The sequence below is a fragment of the Siphateles boraxobius genome, unplaced genomic scaffold (genome assembly GCF_051911475.1).
Source record: "Siphateles boraxobius isolate OS27281-9 unplaced genomic scaffold, OSU_SipBor_1 8, whole genome shotgun sequence".
In the NCBI taxonomy this organism is placed as follows: domain Eukaryota; kingdom Metazoa; phylum Chordata; class Actinopteri; order Cypriniformes; family Leuciscidae; genus Siphateles; species Siphateles boraxobius.
Window position 1 is genome coordinate 39102934 of NW_027509208.1, and position 19892 is coordinate 39122825.

General features: G+C 37.3%; 1 protein-coding gene across 2 annotated transcripts in view; it reads right to left on the bottom strand.

The window, feature by feature from the left end:
• Positions 1–19892, bottom strand: part of tfap2d (transcription factor AP-2 delta (activating enhancer binding protein 2 delta)) — an 83674-nt gene that overhangs the window by 55557 nt on the left and 8225 nt on the right. For both annotated transcript variants that reach the window (XM_077219784.1, XM_077219783.1), the window contains exon 4: positions 14014–14184. The gene's annotated coding sequence lies outside the window, so the exon portion shown is untranslated. The remainder of the gene's footprint in view (positions 1–14013; positions 14185–19892) is intronic.

A 19892-nucleotide genomic window follows, 5' to 3' on the forward strand; every position in this document is an offset into this window, starting at 1 on the left:
TTAGAATCATCATCTTACATGCCTCAGAGACGAATCGGCTAATTCACTAATAACCCACACACAGACAAAGAGCATTAAGTAATATCACACCACATAGTTAAACGTTAATATTGCCATTTTAGACATGATACACTCTTAGAAATAAAGGTTCCAAAAGGGGGGTTTTGCCATAATAGAACCATTTTTTGTTCCTTAAAGAACATTTCAGTGAACAGTTTTTAAAAGAACCATTTTTGTTCCTAATGCGAAGAACATCTTGTCCACTATAAACAACCTTTCTGTGGAATGGGAAGATTCTTAAATGGAAATATTTCTTGAGCAGCACATAAGCATGATTTAAGCAGAATGATTTATGAAGAATCATGAGACACCGGAGTAATGTAATTGCCATCAAAGGAAAAAAATACATTTTCAAATATAATCAAATAATAAATAAATAATATTTCACAACATTACTGTATCAAATAACTGCATTGGTGAGCATAAGAGTTCCTACAAGAAACATTTCAAAATTTTAAGAACCCTTTTTCACTATAAAGAACATTTATGGAATGCAAAGGTTCCAAACCATTGATGCCCATAAAGAACCTTTAGTTGTAAGAGTGCATGGCTAGAAATGTAGTTTATATTTGTTTCGCCAAAGAAAATAGTCCAAAAAGAAGCGAAATGATAAAAAGTTGATATCTGCACTCTTGGAAATCCTGTAGGCCAATTAAATGAATGGAGCAGAACTAAATATCAGCTTCAAAATCTATCTCATTTATGCCACTCGAGCCTATCAACTCTTTCCTAACAGTTGAGTTTTTTTTTTTTTTTTTTGCCATAACAGGTGAAATACAACATGTGGCCATTGTCTCTGGCGTATGACCCGTTGTGTGGGTTTGGTCGGTTCCTGTGGCTTTCATTCGGGAGTGCGTCTGCCATTCCAAACTCTCCTCTGGAACAACGCATTCCGTTTGAAGTGCTGATCCCTGCTTCACCTGTGAGATCAATACGCTCCCGTTCAAAGCCAGATCGGCTTCATACAGCACCAGATCTTTATTAATTTATAGAAACTTCTTGAAACTTTCTCTAAAGGGAAGCTGGAAAAAAAACAGAGAAGGAAGAGAAAGCGAGAGAAGAGAGAGAAAAAAGAAGAAACCAGCACGGAGTGGGTGATTATCTCAGAGATGCCTTTGACGGACAGCGAGATCACATGATCGGCCTCAACGAGAACGAGTGGAGCTTTAAATGAGACCGCATGTAAATGAGCAGCTTAAATGCATTTGAACTAGAACCAATTTGTTGTGGAATTTTGGATCAGAAAATTTGATCTAAAATGTATTACATTATCTTAAACTATTTAATTCTTAGGACCAATATTTGCACCCTACATTCTTAAAAATAAAGGTTCTTTACTGGCGTTAATGATGTCATTAAGAATCTTTAACATCCACAGAATCTTTCCATTCCACACAAGGTTCTTTATAGTGGAAAAGGGTTCTTCAGATAATTCAAATATTCTTCAAACTAAGAAAAAAAAATCGCTGAAATGTTCTCTGAGGAACCAAAAATGGTTCTTCTATGGCATCGCTGCAAAAAAACAAAAAAACAACTTTGGAACCTTTGAAAGAGTGCATGATTTTTCAGTTTAATTTGAACTTTTACATTTGGATGGCAATTAGCAAATTTAGAGTTTTTATTTTTGCCATGTTAACACAGACAGTAATTGTTTTACACAGGCACATGATGTAATTTTAGCATTTATAGATAATAATCTGCAGTTTCTGCCATTCTAATGGGAGTCAGTCGATGTTTTTCTCCACCAGCCGGGATCAAATTCCCAGCTGAATGATCTGTTTGGTAGGTAATTCAGCTGGGAACAGTAATTTAATTTTTGCCTGAATCCCTATCTCTGTATTAACATGGAGAAATTGGCCTAAAAATCTTTTTTTTTTTACCACTACTAAACGCCATAGGGCTGCTATCTGACATTTTTGCAGGTAATGAGCATTTGGGAATTTAAATATACTGTAGGCCTACTTCTCTAAATTATCATTCCTGTATGGAGTCACTCCTGAAACCATTGGTTGACCATGATCACAAAGAAACAGGGATGACATGCTGATTTTATAGACACAATCTGAATAGTGCTTACAAGAGCATATTTTAATATAATAATGTAGAAACCTATAATATTATGAAGTATACTAAATGACTAAATGTTAGAAAAATGTTAGATTTTACACTTCCATTCAAAAGTTTCATGTCAATACGTTGTTTGTTTTGTTTGTTTGCTTTCGAATTAATGGTTTTATTCAGCGAAGATGCATTTAACTGATCAAAAGTGGCAGTAAAGACATTTACAATGGTAGTAAAGATTTCTCTTTCAAATAAATGCTTGAAAAAATCCTGAAAAAAAAATGTATGACCGTTTCCACAAATATATGAAAATATCACCATTCATTTTGTTCTAACATTGTATGACTCTCTTTCTTCTGCATTACATACCAGAAAATATTTGTATATGCCTCAGTGTTTTTTGTCCATACAATGAGTCAATGTTGTTTGGTTCCATTCTACAAAATATCTTATTTTGTGTTATGCATGAAGAAAGAAAGTCGAACAGATTTGAAAAGACCTGTTTTGGGGGGGGGGGGGGGGGGGGGGGGCCCTAATTTTAAGAGCTGTGATTTTATAGCCCAATATGAAAGCGTTTCAAGGCTTCTGTGAATGTTTGAGAGCGTGTGTGAGAGAGAAAAGTAACTGTGAAAGAGAGAGAGAGAGAGAGAGAGAGAGAGAGAGAGAGAGAAACATGTGTGCAGCGCTGGAGATCTTCATTTCTTTGTTGTCAGATTTGATGATTTTAGAGAAATTACCATCCCTGCATTCAAAGGAAATCTACCTCACACTTCCATGGCCTGCGGCACGGAGGGAAATAGAAGGTTTATATTTATTTTTAATTATATCAGTTTATCAGGAGGCGTAACATCAGAGCCACATCTGATTTTATCTCTTCTCTTTCACACCTGAGGGAATATTAATACAAACAGCCATTCCAGCTCTGATCGTTGCCTCACACACTCTCTAACACACACACACACCGGCACTTTTATGATATCATTTCATCATCCGTCGTTCTCGCAAATAAAAACAAACCACAAGATCTGTGTTTATATTCCAAGCTTATAAAACCCACCGATCTACAATATCTAAACAGCACACAGTGCGAACACACACACACGCACACACACACACACAAACACACACACACGCACACACACACACACACACACACACACACACACACACACACACACACACACACACACACACACACACACACACACACACACACACACACACACACACACACACACACACACACACAGTAAGACAGAATGTGGGTGTGTGTCCACAGGAAAGTCAAACCACACACAAGATCTCTTTAATGTCTCACTTGTTGCTCCTCGACAGAAATGAGATTTTATGGAGAGTAAACTAAGACTAGAAAATTTAAATCTCCTGCTTCTCAAGTGTTTCTCAACAGACTGAAATTGCTGAAATACAGTAAGCTATAAAACATAAAATGGAAAATCTTGTGCCATTTAACTTGAAATGTTTGAGTTCATATTAAGCTTTGATTTCAGGGTTTAGAGTACAGTCTGAGACATTATCTACGTTTACATGGACACATTTTGTTTAAATCAGAATGAAATCGATTAGATTGATGAGTCAGACCATAGTGTTTACATGAACGCTAAATAAAATGATTGGGTTGATGTGCGTGTATATATGCCACAAGACTCATATCGGATTTGATCTTAAGACATACGCTCACTGCAAGAAAAATGTCCTCCTACCATTTCTTCTTTACTTTGTTTTAAAAAGCAGACTTAACATTAATCTACTTCGGGTCCTGATTAGGAGAAGAGGAGCACATGATGCCTTGTGCCATGCTGCTTATATTTATCAAGCACAAACCAAGGCTCTGTGTTTGAGAGCCCAAAGCAAGGACTAACGGGAAGTTGTCCTGAAACACTTCACGATGTGTGAGTGGCAGGAGAATTTCAGACTGACATGACAGTCATTTATGACACTAAATTCAACATCAACAACAGCTTGTTCTGTGCGTCATACAGTACGTCATTACACCATTTCTAAGTCACTGTACATGCAGAGAACATACAGTTTTGGTATTCATAAGCACAGGCCTACAATCAGTCAGTTTAAAAACAAAATCAAAACCTGTCCTAATTGAAAGAAAACAAGTTTCAAAAAGATTGAATCCAATATTTGGTGATTATATACAGTAGCATAACGAGATATTTAGAAGGTAATTTGTGCAAGACGGTCATTTTTGACCGGGAACACCACAAGTGTGACTTTGTGCCATTTTGTAAAAGATAAAAGCATTTCGAAACAAACTTCCTGGTTAAACACTAAAGATAGCACAAATACATCCGCAAGATGTCTGTTAAAGAGCGCTTCAGCTGGAAAGCATGTGCCGTGTACAAACGTCTTTAATATGTCAGTTTTACATACATTCTAAATCATAAACATCCATATTTTCTAAATGTCTATTTAACATCTGACAGGAAGTGTCCTAGAGACGTATTGCAGATACTCCTCAACAAAAATCTTCCAGATGTAAACGCACATCAAATAGGCATCTCTGAGATGTACGTGTGCTTTCAGGGTAGTGTGATAAATTATTACGAATATTTTTTAAATTGTATTCAATATGGCAAAAATTACCCACAAATAATGTTTTTTTTTATGATCAATCAGATCCAAAAAGAAATACAAAACCTGTGCTAACTGAAAAAAACAAACAAAGTTGACAAAAATATTGAATCCAATATTTGTTGGTAATATACAGTAATGAGAGATTAATAAGAATTTTAGGAATGTAGGCCAGTCATTTTTGACCGGGAAGACCACAAGGTGGAAAATTCACAAAAATTCTCAAATAATTTTGGGTAAGTAGTTAAACCCTGGGTGAGTACAGTCAGTAAGTTTTAGTCCAATGGCATAATGAAAGAAAATCCTCTCCAGGTCAAAATGAACCGAACAATTCAATGAACCTTACAATCCGAAGTGAAATTTACATCCGGTTTGGCCAATTCATTCCGATTGTGGTTACATGTGACTTTTAATTCTGACTGTGCAACTAGTCCGGATATCTAGAGTCCAGGTAAAGTTTCAAAGGTGAACTCTTTTCAAACTCTAGAGGAGTTGCATCTAAGATCAGTGTGTTTTTTTTCTTGGGAGAAACATGTGAAATTTCTCTGCTATTCGAAAAACACAAGATATTCCAGTTTCATTTTTAATCTTACATGTACTCTTTCTGTATTTCAACAATTTGAGCCAGGTAGGAGAAACATCTTTGGACAAAGTTGATCCTTAAAATGAAACTTTAACTTAAAGTTTTCTGATATGTGAAAGAGCAACCTTTGAGCAATAACACTTTCCTCTAGGAGCGTTTCAAGGTTTGTGCTGGTACATTCAGTATTCTGGATGGCCACAACACCCACAATCCCTTGCTGCAGAGGATCCCTGTGAAGACGATTTCCCCAGATGAGATGAAGGTGACCTCTGTGTCAAACGCTCTTTCTCTATCTCCAACCTCAATATATCAAAATAACTTATGCACACAGACACAGAGTCTTTATGTCTGTTACAGCAGTGCATTCACATGCTAACAGTGTCTCAGGGTTTCCTGCATTCGCTCTCTCTCGTCACCTTCATCTCTGTCGCCACATATCGCTTTTCCAAAGCCAAACTACTGTAAGTGACTGCTACTCTGTAACTTGCCCACAAACAAGCATGGCGTACAGCAATCTGTGTTTAAAAGTCTTATTCATGGTATTGAGAGCATCTTTATGCCACAATGAGCTGCTTTTGAGTCAGACGTCAAATATATAAAAAATATAATTCCAAGCAATCCATTCACACATATGTAAATAAAAAATTTTTTTTTCTAAATGAAGTCAAGGGAAATAAAGCGAGCGAAATCATTCAGCGTGTGCCATTCAGATTTGAACTGAGAATGTCTTTTAAAATGTCAGTTCAGTTCCAGAATTTGAATTGAATTAGAAATTAGGTAAAGCAACCAGGATGCATAATTGGTAATTAAAATTAAATATGAAGTATAATTAAAATAAAGTGAATTAAATTGAAATCAAGTAAATGTTTTTTTAATAGAAAATTTGTCGAAATGGTGACTTGACAAAGCCATGTTTGAAATATTAAAAGACTTAATATTTGAAGATTTATAGGGCTTATATTGAAGACAGACAGACAGACAGACAGATAGATAGATATGATCAAAAATGCCTGTAAAAAATAAATCTGCATTGTTTATCCTTTTTATCTTTCATTCAAAAAGAGTGCAAAAATCTAACCTTTCATTGAAGTAAAAGAATTGAAAGTGGGGGGGAAATCACATTATGAAATAAATGTTTTTCTACAAAACACGTTGGCCACAATTAATGGCACCCCTAGATTATTTTACGAGTAAAATATCTCTGAAGTATATTCCCATTAATATTTACCCTTTTTTTAGCACACCAGGGTGACTAGGGTGACAAGAAGCTATGACTTCTTGTTTCACAGGAGTTTAAATATGAGGAAACACAAAGGCCAAATTCCTTTAATCATCCATCACAATGAGTAAAACCAAAGAATATGGTCAGATTTTGTTTCATGGTCAGATGAAACTAAAAAAAGAGCTTTTTGGCAGTAAACCCACCAGATGTGTTTGGTGCAAACAGGGATAAAAAGTACCCTGTGCCTACGGTCGTTGTGGGCCTTTTTTTTGCTGGAGGTCCTCCTGTTCAGATACATTATGGATTCTAGCAAATACCAACAGATAAAACCTGACGGCCTCTGCTAGAAATCATATAATGGGCCGTGTTTGGATCTTCCATAAGGACAACGGTCCAAAACAAACATCAAAATCAGCACAAAAATGGGTAACTGAGCACAAAATGAAGCTTCTGCCATGACCGTGCCGGTCCCCTAAACTGAACTCTATAGAAAATGAGTGGGGCGAACTGAAGCACCAACATGAACTTGTGAATCTGAAGGATCTGGAGAGATTCTGTATAAAAGAAGGATCTCTGATCTCTAGTCAGTAGTTCTCCAAACTCATCAGGCATTATAGGAGACAACTCAGAGCTGTTATCTTGGCAAAAGGCAGCGCTTCTGTGTTGTACGTCACACGCATCACACACATGACCAGCGTCGGCCAATAGTGAGCCTACGTGTGACGTAGCTCTACGCAATCACACTACGTTAACTGACTAGAGGCCCACAGAGAAGGAAATGAATAGTTGAAATAAAGTCGTTATTTTTGTTTGTTTTTGCGCACAAAAATTATTCTCGTGGCTTGATAAACTTTTGAGCCACTGTAGTCACTTGGACTATTTTAACGATGTCTTTAATAACTTTTCGTGGCTGGCAAGTATCAAACCCTTAGAAGCCTGTGGAGGAGTGATTCAGCTCTCAGATTTCATCAAAAATATCTTAATTCGTGTCCCGAAGATTAACGAAGGTCTTACGGGGTTGAACAACATGAGGGAGAGTAAATACTGACAGAATTTTCATTTTTGGGTGAACTATCCCTTTAATAACAGGGAGCCAATAATTATGGCCAGAGTGTTTTGGAGAAAAGTATTTATTTCATAATGTGAATTACCCCCTACTTTCAATTATTTTACTTCAATGAAAAGGTTAGATTTTTGCAATTTTTTTGAATGAAAGATCAAAAGGATAAACAATACAGATTTATTTTTTACAGCCATTTTTTTACATATTTACCAGGGGTGCCATTAATTCTGGATAGATAGATAGATAGATAGATAGATAGATAGATAGATAGATAGATAGATAGATAGATAGATAGATAGATAGATAGATAGATAGATAGATAGATAGATAGATAGATAGATAGATAGATAGACATTTGTCTATGTATTTATCAATATTGATGCATACAATAGCAATATGTTCAGATTCATTGTGAAGTGTTTTGGGCTTCACACTGTGATTCTTTGGCAGAAAGTGATTTCTCAACACATCAAAGACAATCCAGGAATTTGATTTCTGGGGAAAATCCACCTGGAGGTGTTTTCTGGGCCCTGGAGGTGTTTTGACATGTCCTGACATTTGTGCTTATTTCTTTTACTTTTCATGGCTAAGGTCACTGTAATTGGCTAAGGCTAATACACTGTATTCAGAACAAACTCACATATGCATGCATGCATGTTAAAAGTATGTATATTTAAGAAAATGATGTATGTGTGGTTAGTGAAAAAAAAACAAAAAAAACAGCAGTCCGAGTCTTCCGAGTGCAGTGACACGGGTTTGCTATTCCGCACGTTGCCGTGACCCGGCGCCGACGCTTCTTCTTGGCTTTTTCTTGGTTTTCCCCGCGGCGCTTTTCTGGGGGGCGGTGGAATGGGGCAAAGAGCGTGAACCGGCGTGTGTTTGTGTCTGTGGGGAGAGCGGGTGACATTTAGAAGCTGCTTGGGGTTTCGTCCCGTTAATATCCAAACTAATTAGCCTCAAAACGCAACGGCGTGGAATCACTACCCAGCCTAGCAGCTAAAGCACTCGCGTACAGACCAGCACACCCCCACAAGCTCCCCAGAACCACAGTCCACACGATCTGTGTGTGTGTGTGTGTGCGCGCACCTAGATTACAAATGTCAGATAGAGATCGTAATTATAACTTCTCAGCTGGTATATCAGTCAAAACGCTGACACCCTCTTCCTGTCTCTCTCTCTGGCCTGTGCTGTGCAGTGAGGGACGATTGTCATGATGTTTTGACAGGCTGGTCAGAGCTGCAGTCCCTGTGGTTTCACAATTATGCAGCAGATCTCAGCTCACAGCCCACTGCCAACAGATACAGGCCAAGAATCTCAATGCAGCTACACACACACACACACACACACACTTTCTCTCTCCTCCTGCTTTTCTACACCCTGTGGCCTCCACTCCCTTTAACAATTTTGCAATTTTCTTATCTGTCTTTTATTGTTTCTTTTACACTACTGTTTGACACAATCATTTTCATATTTATCACACTCTCTTTTTTTCATAATTGTGTCTGAGACTAGAGGACTAGAGGATGTCCATTTTCAACATTTAAGGTAAAATAGGTCTGTCTGCCTGTCTCTACCTACCTATCCCTCAATTCAAACATCCATCCATGCATCTATCTATCTATCTATCCATCCATCCATCCATCCATCCATCCATCTGTCCATCTGTCCGTCCATCAATCATATCAAAACTCAAAATTTGGATACCCAAATCACCACTGTTGTTATTGCTAACCACAACTAAAACTATTAACAATTGTTCTAATTTAATTAAAGCTGAACTAAATTATAAATATAATAAATAATATACAAAATACACACACAGTTAAAACAAAATGTTTCTGGTTTCCAAATGTTGGCAAGTAGGACTAACTACTATATAAACTACTATTAATTTTTTTTTTTTTTTTTTTAATTACAGGTTCATAGGAATATTAATGGAGCCCCGTAAGACCAAACCCTAAAATCTGATTGGTTAATAGGAAATGTTGCTTCAGGAATAATAAAAAATACATTGATCCAGAAACAAAGTCTTATTAGGAAATCAGAAAATCACAATCACTGTGAAATTTGAGGGAAATTTTGACTTCATACATGCACTAAAAATGACCTCGAGATGAGTTGGAAAAAAGCGTCTCAGAAAAGTGAAATTAGTTCTGAGAAAAGCTCCTGCAGAGTTTTAACACTGATGACACTTGCTTTGATATTTTGTTATCAAATGTAATGATATCCAAATATTTTTTTCTATAAAATCACAGCTGTGTTTTTAACTAAAAACATCTACATTTCGGAGTTTAACAACAGCGAGTGAAGCAGGTCCTACTGAGCCGTGCTGTATTAAGCATAGATGGTTATGAAGGCAGATGCCCAACGAACAGAAGTGTGTGTGTGTGTGTGTGTGTGTGTGTGTGTGTGTGTGTGTGTGTGTGTGTGTGTGTGTGTGTGTGTGTGTGTGTGTGTGTGTGTGTGTGTGTGTGTGTGTGTGTGTGTGTGTGTGTGTGTGTGTGTGTGTGTGTGTGTGTGTGTGTGTGTGTGTGTGTGTGTTTTAGAGGGTGGGGGAAGAAAGCGAGAGACAGTGAAAGAGAGTACAGGGTAGAACCTTGCCTCAAGCAAAAGCCACTGAACAGTTAAGAACTTCCTGTTTCACTTCAGGCTACGAAGAAAACGCTAACCACACATGATGGAATGATGGCCTTTCATCCGTCCGAAGAAAAGAAGGAGAGGAAGAGAGGGAGCCGGTGGAAGAGAGATGTTCTAAGACAGATCCTATTTTCTTGCTGTCTGTGTCGATTAGTCTGGTGCCTTTGTGTTGAGCACAGGTAACCGTTTAAAGGCCTCAGCGCAAGCGTTTGGACTCAATCTGTCCGGCTCGCTTTGGGTGGTTTGAGAGAAAACCGGGGAGAACAAAACGAATATGCACAGCATCATAGATGTTTGGATGACGGGATGCGGTCAGGTTTTGGTTAGACTGATCGCTGTATGATGAGATCTTATTCTGTTCCCTAGTTCTCTATGACGTGAATCAGTATATTTTGAACAAATTTAGGCTTTGATTCACGAATCAATTAACCAACACAACAAAATTATGAGGTTGAAAATCCCAATATATCCATCATGCTTCTTTTAATTCCTGCGATCAAAGCTGAATTTTCAGCATCATTACTTCAGTCATCAGTGTCACGTGATCCTTCAAAAATATTATATTGTCATATTAATATGCTGATTTGCAGCTCAAGAAACATTTCTTATGATCAATGTTGGAAGAAAATCTTTTGTTACACATTTAATGTTGTTACTGTCACTTTTAATCAATTTACTGTATCCTTACTAAATAAATCTATAAATTAAAAAAAAATCTCACTGACCCCAAGCTTTTGAAAGATAATGTGTACACTTCACAGTGTCAAAATTATGATTCAACATACATAAATGCATATAAATAAAAATAACCACCTGTATAAAATAGGGATAAAAGGATGCAGGATAGAATACAGAAGAAAGATAGTTATACACAAAATGTATTTTAAAAGATAGAAAATAAGGTCTTGTGTGTTCTTAAAGAGATGATTCACCCAACATTATTCACCCTTTGTTCCAAACACATATCTTTCTCAGTCTAAACACAACATTAGAAAACCTGATGTGTTTACATCCAAGTAAAACATGTGTCATAAAATAGTGCATTCAAATTAAATATTATAAGACTTATACAACAGCTTTGTGTGGCAAAAACATTGCAACTATTGCATGAGTCATGTAGACCACTTTAAAGATTTCAGACCACTTTTTTGATATTTGCAAGTTCCAATTCCCATTGATTGTATAAGTACATGGAAAAAAGCATGTAAAACAGCCGTATGTTCCCCTTTGGTGTTTTGCAGAAGAAAGATAGTCAAATAATTTAGAATGGCACATGAGAGCGAGTAAATGATGACTAAATGTTCATTTTGGGGTGAACTATTGCTTTAATTTAGCATTAAACTGCCGTGAAGGGCCTGGTGCGCGGATGCTTTAAGCAGTCATGTAATACGTGTGTTTGTCTGAATGGCCAGCAGCTGATATCTGAATCCAGACCCTACGATAGCTGTTCACTCTAATTTCAGAAGCTAAATGTTTAGCTATTAGAGAAGCGCTTTGATGTGTCAAACAGGTTAACAGGTACATTTCTGCAGTTTTAAAATGCACACACACACACACACTGTGGTTTAAGGCAGATGCTTAGAAGTGCAAATTGGCCACGTCTGTGGGCTCTGATCAGCGGATTGTGAGAGTGCGTGTGTTTGCCATGTATTTCCCAGTGATGCTGTGACAGGGGTTTTACACGACGCCTCGAACTCGGCTCAGGGACGAGTTTCAGGCACTACATGCAACCTCTGCCTCACTCTCTTCTTCTTTACCTAATTCGCTCCTTCCTCCACCTTTCTCTTTCTCCTTATTTATGACGACCTCAGCGATAATCATGAGAACATCTGCCACTGTATCCACGGAGATCATATAACTAAGGAGACACTGCATTCTGGGTCAAGTGGGTTAAGCAACCAACAAACTACTAGGTTACATTTTATTTTACTTGACTCAAACTCGATGCCATGATGCCAGGGTGTTTCTATGCAGTTGCTAATGTGTTCTCAGTGTTATATAGTATGGTGCTATTTGGTTGCAGGTGTTCTGATTGGCTGCCAGGGTGTTGCTATGTAGTAGCTTAGGTGTTCTGAGGGTTATATTGTATTTCTGAATGCTTACCATGGTGTTCTGAGTGGTTGCCATGGTGTTGATATGCAGTAGCTTAGGTGTTCTGAGTGTTTTTTGTATGTCACTATGTGGTTGCCAAGGTGTGGCTATGAAGTTGCTAATGTGTTTTCAGTGTTATGTACTTATATATGGTTGCAAAGGTGTTCTGATGGGTTGCTAGGGTGTTGCTATGCAGTAGCTAAGGTGTTCTGAGGGTTAAAATGTATTTCTATGTGCTTGCCATGGTGTTCTGAATGGTTTCTAGGGTGTTGCCATGCAGTAGCTAAGGTGTTCTGAGGGTTAGAATGTATTTCTATGTGCTTGCCATGGTGTTCGAATGGTTTCTAGGGTGTTGCTATGCAGTAGCTAAGGTGTTCTGAGGGTTAGAATGTATTTCTATGTGCTTTCCATGGTGTTCTGAATGGTTTCTAGGGTGTTGCTATGCAGTAGCTAAGGTGTTCTGAGTGTTATTTTCTATTTCTATGTACTTGACATAGTGTTATGAGTGGTCGCTAAGGAGTTGCTATGCAGCTGTTAAGGTATTCTGCATGTTTTATGCTGTAGCATGTAGCTATGCAGTAGCTATGGGTTTCTGGGTTGTTATTTAAAGTCTCTATGATGTAGCACTGGTTCCTCCTAAGTAAGTCTATGGCACATATGCTATATTTTCAGCTGTTTTATCATCTATCGGCTGAAAACAACTTTAGAGTCGCATAGAAAAATAATTTCACATCCACATCAAGCTGCACAATTGGAGGCATCATTCATGTTTGTAGCACACGGAAAGATTAGAGCCAAAATGAATCATCAATATTCATCCCATTCATACATACCTCATACATGTTCCAGGTTTTATTGGGAACGATTCATCAGTGCGCCTTATTTCAAAGAAAAAAAATGTTTGTATTTGTAACCTTAAATAAAAATAATTCTTCGTCTGAATCAGCTTCAATTAGGTCTTTTACAATTTCACTCAGAAAACCAGCAGAATACGGGCGTAAAATGGGCCCCAAATGACAATTCATGGGGTTTGCATAAAATAGGCCTATGAACAACAGCACTGCAATAGTTATCAGATACAGTGTGTCAGTGGGCAGGTCTAAGTGAGGCCCCTCCCTCTCAGTACACCAGTGGGCGTGTCCAAAACATGTAGACTCCTCCCCCTCCCCGACAGCAGTGTCAAGCTTCATTATGTGGTTTTTTGGTGTGGTGGCGAATCCTTCCACTCGACACACACAATCGCCCACAGTCAGGGTGAGCGTGTTGTATGTGTGTGTGATGTCAGTGCCACAGGCGACTACTGCTCATGGGCCAATCTACCCAACCTGTCACTCTTCATCTGTCTCCCACACACACACGCACAGGAATTCTGCATGAAGCATCCGGGTGGACACATCGAAAGCGGATTTTTGTACAGCACTTAGCAATATTAGCAAACTCAAGACAGGTCGTGTGTGTGTGTGTGTGTGTGTGTGTGTGTGTGTGTGTGTGTGTGTGTGTGTGTGTGTGTGTGTGTGTGTGTGTCTGTGTCTGTGTGTGTGTGTGTGTGTGTGTGTGTGTGTCTGTGTCTGTGTCTGTGTGTGTGTGTCTGTGTCTGTGTGTGTGTGTGTGTGTGTGTGTGTGTGTTTTTGGGGGTGCATCCGAATTGTGATTTATTAGCTTAATGTACATGTGTGTGAGTATTTCACTTACCTGCTTCCTTTAAAGCTGATATATGTCATTGTTTATTGTTTAACACTGTTCTATCCCAGGTTAATGTGCAGAGTCTGTCCCAACTAGCTTGACACAGCAAACCTTGGTTCAACCACTGCCGGACCATCCGTTTTGCTGACCTACGGATGGCAGAGGGAAGTTCCCGCAAACCTGATTGAAAACAGTAACATTAGTTTTGCAATTACTAAGTGAAATGAAACTCTTTGTATTTAAATCATTTGCATTTGAGTCTTAAAGTGATAGAGACCAACTAAAATCAACAAATGAATTTACTCTATAAACAGATCAGTATATTTGATTAACCCGAAGGTCTTTAGGATTAGGGTAGTCAAACATGATCTCCTCAGGTTTAAACATTGCTGTGAACGACGCATCATTATCAGTGCTTAAGTAAAAGTATTAAAAATGTTTCCAAAATAAAATATAGGCCTAGATATATAAATATTATTTAAAAAAATCAGTAATATGAAAAATACATCTAAAATATTCTCAAAATAGATGTTCTATTTGTCCAGTAAACTAAGGATTTAAAAATGAAAATAGAATTATAAGCATTAAAATATTAATAAAAATATAGATAGATATGAATACATAAAAAATACATACAAGTATTCTTTTAAAAAGATATTATTTTTTATAGCCGATAAACTAAGGATTCAATAAAATGTATATTCAAATATTTCTAGATAAATATTTTAAATATATAAGTGCCTAAAAATAAACTAAACATACATTCAAAAAATCAAAAAGTGTTTTACTTTAAAAAGTATTCTTTAAAAGTATTCTTTTTTGTATGGCCAATAAACTAAGGATTCAATAAAATCTAAATAAAATTAAAAGCCTTAAATATATTTAAAAAATATAGATAAGATTAACTAATTAATACATTTAAAAATCATGTTAAAAGTGCTGTACTTGGAAAAAGTATTCTTTAAAAACATTATTTTGTCTGGCAAATAAACTAAGGATTCAATGAAATCAGAATAAAATTAAAAGCCTTAAATATTTTTTAAAAATAGATATTTTAAAAATACAAATATAAATAAAACAAATAAATACATTTAAACGTTGTGTTTTACTTGAAAAAGTTTTTTTAATTTTTTTTTTTAAAGCTATTATTTTTCTGGCCAATGAACTAAGGATTGAATTCTAACAATGCACTGTTGAAAAACTGGAACTCTCATTACTAGTGGAAAAGGACACACACACATTCACACACAGAATGCATTAATTTAAGCCAAGACTCTGTCTGAGTTTAACTACTCACCACCAGTCATTCCCAAAACTACAGCTCGACCTCATTGCCCCAGGATATATATCCCACACACATACACACACAGGAGAGCAGCTACTCTCACACTCCCATTAATTAACCACATTAACATACGAGCACAATGACCCAGTCAAATGACCCGGGGCGAGAGCCGTTCAACTTCATTAAATGTGAAGCCGTCACCCTCCGCAGTCTCTCAGCGGCGCTATCATCTCATTTTCACCGCCGCATAACTTCACACGTCACTCTCCGATTCAATGTGAGACATAAACAGGCCAGATAATTAGAAGCGGTTTAATAATGACCTGCAATAGACCAAAGACCCTTCATAACATTTCTAAAGAGCTGACATTGGTTTATTGTTATCAAGTTTTTTAGCTGTTTTCAGTTCTACACCTCCCTGACCTTCATATCACATGCCTGAAGGCGTTTCAGAGCACTTTACACTGGTTTCAAAGCAAGAAATAAAACAACTAAATATGTAGTTGTACTCTGATAGTTTCAGATGCGTATTCAACATCTGAGCAGGTATTTCTCACAGGCCATCTGAATATTTACACATATAACTGAAACTTTACATGCCAGTCAATAAAGTCATGTTCCATTATTAGTATTGCAATTTCAGACCACCTGCTGTAGCAAACAAGGTACAAACACTAAATATTATATATTTATTAATGATGCATTCTCAACATTAACAAGTTGTACTGTGATATTTTCAAAGAACATATTGCCCAAAAAAAAGAAATAAACTACAGTTCAAATGATGTTAGTATGCTCAACTGGGCCAAAGGGTCACATGAAAACTGAATCTCCTGAATTCAATTTGATTCAGACCAAAATCAGAAACCGACCATAACTGTAATACAGAAAATGGCCATTTTCATTAATTTAATGTGAAAAAAAATCTCATTCTCATTAATGCAATGAGAAAATTATTAATTTGTATAAGTAATATTGTAAATATTCATCATACTGCCTTTTTATGCCTGATTTTTTATGTAATTGTGTCCATACTGTATTACAGAAATGAGAATGAGAGCTTTGCATATAATATATGAAAATTTAATGGCACCATAGTGCAAAATATGCTAATGGTGCTTCATTTCTTTTTGAAAAATGCAACTTGTTGTTTTCATTACTTTTTAGTGAACTATGACTCAGACATTTCATTATAAGATTCATCCACAAATGTACACTTCAAAAGTTTGGGGTTGGTAAGATTTTTTTAAAATGTGTTTGAAAGAAGTCTCTTATTCTCAACACGGCTTCATTTATTTGATCAAAAACACATCCAGCGATGCAAAGCTGAATTTTCAGCATCATCACTCCAGTCTTCAGTGTCACATGATCCTTCAGAAATCAGTATAATATGATGATTTGCTGCTCAAGAAACATTCTTATCAATGTTGAAAAAGTTGTGCTGATTAATATTTTTGTGGAAACTGTGATGCATTTTTATCAGGATTCTTTGATGAATAGAAAGTTCGAAAGAACAGCATTTATTTAAAAAGTGGATTTTTTTGTCCTTTTTGATCAATTGAATGCTTCCTTGACGAATAAAAGTACTTTCTTTCTTTAAAATCATACTGACTTTTGAATAGTGTATATTTTACACTGGAATTGTGTTGTTGTTAAAGCCTTTTTCACAACAAATGAAATATTTAATAAAAACAATCACAATCAAGCAGACTCACTAAAGAAGTCAAGACAAACCAAAAGATCTCCTTGGATAAAAGCTATTGGGCAGCAATTAAAATGTAGGAAGTTTTGGATCTACTGCTTTTAAGTAGCTGTTCCTGCTCAACTGCGGTATCTGCATCAGATCATGTTAACTCCCATTTACAGTTGCCAAATCTCATCAACATTTATTTGCTTAAACTACAGTTAGCTCATCTTTGTTGCTGCGCTAACATTTGCTGTCGCTCACGTCACCTCAAATCGCCAACTCTTTGAAAACGAATGACTTCCAGTGGTTTTGTCGCTGCAAATCGACGTCAGTGTGAATGACCCTCAAGCTCTTTCATGAGAAGAGAAATATACAAGTAGCTGAAGAAGCGCACAACACAATATACAGCGCACTGTGACAAACAATAATGCTCTACATCACACACTAAGTGTCTTTTGGTTCGACACGCAAACGAATGCAGTGTTATTTTAACCCCTGCACAGCTGCATCTATAATCACTTCCCTACTATACAGAAGACGAAAAGCAGTATGTGACAAAAGAAGTATGTCTGAATTCACAGTACTCAAAGATCAGGCAAAAATTACACGGATGACCTACTTCTTCCGGTGAGATTCTGAAGTGTGCATATGATGGACACTTTACTATCCCATGAGGCCACGGGAGAGGATTTATGAATGGCATTGAAGCGACGCAACTGACACAGGTCACATGATAACGACAACATGGCGAATGTAGCACATCCTGATTACACCCATACTACATGCTTTATTAGCGCTTGTGAAGTAATTACTTATTCATTAGACTAGAGTATGCGATTTCGGACGCAGCCCCGGTTTATATCGGTACACTTTGATGTTGCGAACACATCTGAAACGTAGGACATAGTGAGCTTCTGTGGGAAAAGTGCACAATCCAAGCATAACTTACAACTCATGGTTGTATTTTTATCTGTAAATGTTAGAAAGTCACACCAGTATTTCCATTTTGTATATAAAGGATCATTCTGAGAGCAAGCGAGTCTCCTTTAAACAGACTTTACTAAAGAAGCGCCTAACAGACAATAAAATGTGAGCGCAATAATTAAGTTAATTATATTTTAAGTAAATAGTGCTTCAAATCTCTTCCCACATTTACAACAGCAACACAAACTGCAGAAAAGAGTTTTTATAGTATTAACAGATATTTATTTAAAGACAGTTTGTTCAGTAAAGCACTATTTAATTAAGAAGAAAAGGAGCAATTTTATATCGTGTTTTCCCCCTGCTGAACGAGCCGTGACTTCAAAACTGAGGTACTTACTGAATCATAATTTGTGTGTGCCGTTACACCACAAGCCAACTGAACATTAGTGCAAAATTGATTTCTACAACAGTGTGTGCGCATTTTTAAGACAGTATAATATGCATGTGTGTCTGGCAGACAGGTCTGTTAGTGGTCACTGCGGCGGCTGCACTCGGGTTAGTGAACGCTAACCGTACGATTAACAGCGCGGTCATGACACTCCTGCACACACACACACACACTCGTGTTCGAGTGGTCTGCTGCGGTCACTGCTCATTTCCTGCCCCCCAGCTCTGTTCCCAGGGTTCCTTGGGGCAACCTGTCTGGCCAATTACCTGCTGCGCTGTAATGAGCTGCCAAGAGCCAAACACACACACTCAAGCACACATTCCTACTGTATCCACATGAATTATTTTCTCAATCCTCACATAAATGCAAACACTAATTCGGTCTTCCTCACACTCAGACTGAGGGACACACACACAGCGTGCTGTTCAGGGCCAGAAACAGAACGACTCTTATTCTCCAGTGGTCAGGTTTAATGAAGCCGAGTTGAATTAATGCAGGGAAGCGATATAGAGTGAACTTATAGAGCTGAGGAGATGTACAGGGAATGACAGAGAGAGAGGGATGAGCTGAGAGCGATCCTGGCAGAGAGAGACGAGCGCAGTGTATGAGCAACACCGGTGGAACGGCACGATGCCTCGATCACCTGAAAAACTGACATTATTGACATCTCCGACAAATATACGGGGGCAAGACCTTGGAGGGCTTTGAATCTGATAAGAAGTATCTTGTAATGAATAGCCAGTATAGTCTGTTCCATAGCCGTGTGGGCAACACACACACACACACACACTCACTACCTCACGCATGCATGCACACACACGCAGACACACATCTATATATACATTTCTTTCAAAATTACAGTAATGAGAATGACATATTTTTAGATAGTAATACAAATGTAAAGAGAAAATATCTTTAATGTCCCTAGAAATTAAATAGGCTTCATATTTGAATTACCAAATTCCCAGTTCCATCATTTGAAAATGTTTTGCATTTTTATTTATTTGTATTATCTTATAATTCCCGTTATTCTCATGATGATTGTCATTAGGTTCTAATTATGTTATTGTTTACTGTATTACAGTCCAAACTACTGTAATATGATCGTTTAAAAAATAATCATTATAATTTTAGAAGTTTATTTTTGCATTATGGAAAATGTTTAGCCCTCATGAAAATATTGACCTGAATGGTCTTTAAAATAAGAAAATTATTCTTATTCTCTAAATTTCTTTGTATTTTGGGGGGTGAAGCATGAGCTAGACAAGATATTGACAGGTTTCATAAGATTCACCAATTCATCAAATACACACGTCGAGACACATTTACAGAATGATTCAGAACTACTTACATAAATATTGTTCACTATGTGAAATGTCACTCAGAAGCTCATTGTGACACTAAAAACACTGAACTCGTGCAAAGGATGATGGGAACGCTCTGACAGACAGCAGGCCATTTAGCATCCAGCTCACCCAGACAACACACACACTCACTAACACCCCCCCCCCACACACACACACCCCCACTGCTACAGTGCCTGG